Source organism: Poecilia reticulata, unplaced genomic scaffold (assembly GCF_904066995.2).
Source record: "Poecilia reticulata unplaced genomic scaffold, P_reticulata-male-v2 Scaffold_69, whole genome shotgun sequence".
Classification (NCBI taxonomy): Eukaryota; Metazoa; Chordata; class Actinopteri; order Cyprinodontiformes; family Poeciliidae; genus Poecilia; species Poecilia reticulata.
The window spans coordinates 65,001-68,498 of record NW_027675167.1 but is presented as its reverse complement, the minus strand read 5'-3'; positions in this window follow the sequence as shown (position 1 = coordinate 68,498).

Here is a 3,498-nt window from a genome sequence, read left to right as displayed (position 1 = left end):
TATATATATATATATATATATATATATATACGGGAAGGAGCCAGGATGCCAGGTCAGAAGGGAGTCAACTACAACTCCCCGCCCAGAGACTGGGTATGTAGCCCCAGTAATGAACGAACCATCTAAGCTGAATGAGGCAGCAACTGACCTGAGAATGAACACCAGACGACCCCGACGCCAATTACAACGGCTGAGTGAAGTACCATCAGAAAGTCTCATTGAAGATGTGAATTCGGCATTGAGAATGATCCCTACCAACACCATATATATATAGATATACAACTCAGCATCAGTGATCCTTGAGATGCTTGGTTATAAGAGCAACCATGAGACCCAATACCCATGGAAAAGACGGTTAGAGGCTAAGATCAAGATAACAAGGAGGGAAGTGAGTCAACTGTCAGAGCTCCAAAGGGGTGCAATGAAAAGATCAGTACCCAAGAAGTACAGCCAGATGCCCATACCTGAAGCACTCGAAACATGGAGCCTTTGTTTGGCTCCAAGCCTTGGCCAGCCGCCTAAAGAGATACACGAGAGAGAATGAAGCCAGGAGGATTAACCGGCTCTTCGCCACCCAACCAGCTAAAGTGTACTCTCAATGGCAGGGTAATAACAACAAAGCAGACCCACCCAGGCTGGAGACTGAACAATACTGGAAAGGCATATGGGAAAGGGAGGCGTCCCACAACAGCAATGCACAGTGGCTAACCTCTCTACGAGAGGACCACAGCAACCTCCCTGAACAAGCCCCGGTAACCATCACTGTGGCAGATGTCCAAGACAGAGTCTCGGGTATGAAAAACTGGACAGCACCAGGACCTGACATGATCCATGCCTACTGGCTTAAGAAACTCACTGCCCTCCATGAGCGACTGGCAGCTCAACTGAACCAGCTGCTACAAAATGGGACTCACCCTGAATGGTTAACTGAAGGGCGCACAATCCTGATACAGAAGGAACCCTCGAAGGGTTCAGTCCCATCCAACTATCGCCAATACCTGTCTCTCTACAACATGGAAGCTCATGTCAGGCATCATAGCGGCTAAGATAAGCGGGCACATGGATACATACATGAGCAAGGCACAGAAGGGCATAGGCATAATAGCAGAGGAGCCAAACACCAACTCCTTGTAGACCACACAGTCGCCCGAGACTGCAAACCCGACACACCAACTGTGTACCGCTTGGATGATTACAAGAAAGCCTATGACTCAATGCCACACACTTGGATCATTGAATGCTTAGAGATGTACAACATCATAGGACTCTAAGAGTCTTCATTGCAAACTCGATGGGGCTGTGGAAAACCACCTTGAAGCCAACTGCAAACCACTTGCACAAGTGTCCATCAAATGTGGCATATACCAAGGAGATGCTCTGTCCCCACTGCTGTTCTGCATAGGCCTGAACCCTCTCAGCCAATCATCAACAAGACTGGCTACGGATACCGACTCAAGAATGGGCTACGATCAGTCACCTCCTCTACATGGATGACTCAAGCTGTACGCCAAGAGCGAGCGAGACATCGACTCACTGATCCACACCACCAGGATCTACAGCACTGACATTGGGATGTCATTCGGACTAGAGAAGTGTGGTCGGATGGTTACAAAGAGAGGAAGGTCGCCCACACAGAAGGGGTCTCACTCCCAGAAGGAACAATAGCAGACATAGAGCACAGCTACAAGTACTGGGAATACCACAAGCAAATGGCAACCTTGATGAGGTCACAAGGAAAGGAGCCACAGCCAAATACCTCCAACGAATAAGGCAAGTCCTGAGAAGCCAGCTCAATGGCAGAACGAGATCCGTGCAATAAACAGCTATGCCTTACCAGTAATCAGATACCCTGCCGGAATAATTAGTTGGCCAATGGAAGAGATGAAGGCCACGGATGTTAAGACTAGGAAGCTACTAACCTTGCATGGAGGGTTCCACCCAAATCCAGCACCCTGAGACTGTACACGAGCCGTAAGGAAGGAGGCAGAGGACTAGTGAGTGTGAGAGCCACTGTCCAGGATGAACATCCAAGATCCATAAATACATCAAGGACAAAGCCTCAACAGACGATGTGCTCAGCGAATGTCTCAGGCAATGGGAACAGAAGACAAGGTGCTGGAAGTACCATCATGGGAGGACAAGCCCCTACATGGGATGTACCACCGACAAATAACTGAATGGCTGATGTCAGGAAAACCTACCAAGGCTGGAGAAAGCTGGACTCAAGGACAGCACAGAGGCTTCATCCTGGCGCCCAGGAACAGGCCTAAACACCAGAGCAATAGAGGCTCAGATCTACCACACCAGAGAAGACCCAAGGTGTAGGTTGTGCAAGGAGGCCCTGAGACAGTCCAGCACATAATAGCAGGGTGCAAGATGCTGGCAGGGAAGCTTACATGGAACGACATAACCAAGTGGCAGGCATAGTATACAGACATCTGTGCAGAATATGGACTGGAAGCCCCAAGATCAAAGTGGGACACCCCCAAAAGTGGTGGAGATGACCGAGCTAGATCCTGTGGGACTTCCAGATCCAGACAGACAAGATGTAATGGCGAACCAACCGGACATTGTGTGGTGGATAAACAACAGAGGAAAGACGTTGTGGTGGATGTAGCAATACCAAGTGATTACAACATCAGGAAAAAGGAGCAGGAGAAATTGGAGAAATACCAGGGCCTCAGGGAGGAACTGGAAAAGACCTGGAAGGTGAAGACCACAGTGGTGCCTGTGGTCATCGGGGCCCTCGGGGCAGTCACCCCAAACTGGAGCAGTGGCTCAACAGATCCCAGGAACAACATCAGACATCTCAGTCCAGAAATGTACAGTTCTAGGCACAGCCAAGATACTGGAGGAGAACCGTCAAGCTCCCAGGCCTCTGGTAGAGGACCCGAGCTCAGAGGATGAAACAGACCACCCGCGGAGGGTGAGAAGGGAATTTTTTTATATATATATATATTATATATTATATATATTATATATATATATATATATTATATTATATATATATATATAGTAATCAATATATATAAAATATATATTTTAGTTTATATATATATATATATATATTATATATATATATTATTATATTGATATATATATATATATATATATATATATAAAAAAAAATTAAAAAAAATTCCCTTCTCCCCCTCCGCGGGTGGTCTATTTCATCCTCTGAGCTCGGGTCCTCTACCAGGGGCCTGGGAACTTGACGGTTCTCCTCCAGTATCTTGGCTGTGCCTAGAACTGTACATTTCTGGACTGAGATGTCTGATGTTGCTCCTGGGATCTGTTGTAGTCACTGCTCCAGTTTGGGGGTGACTGCCCCGAGGGCCCCGATGACCACAGGCACCACTGTGGTCTTCACCTTCCAGGTCTTTTCCAGTTCCTCCCTGAGGCCCTGGTATTTCTCCAATTTCTCCTGCTCCTTTTTCCTGATGTTGTAGTCACTTGGTATTGCTACATCCACCACAACGGCTTTCCTCTGTTCTTTAT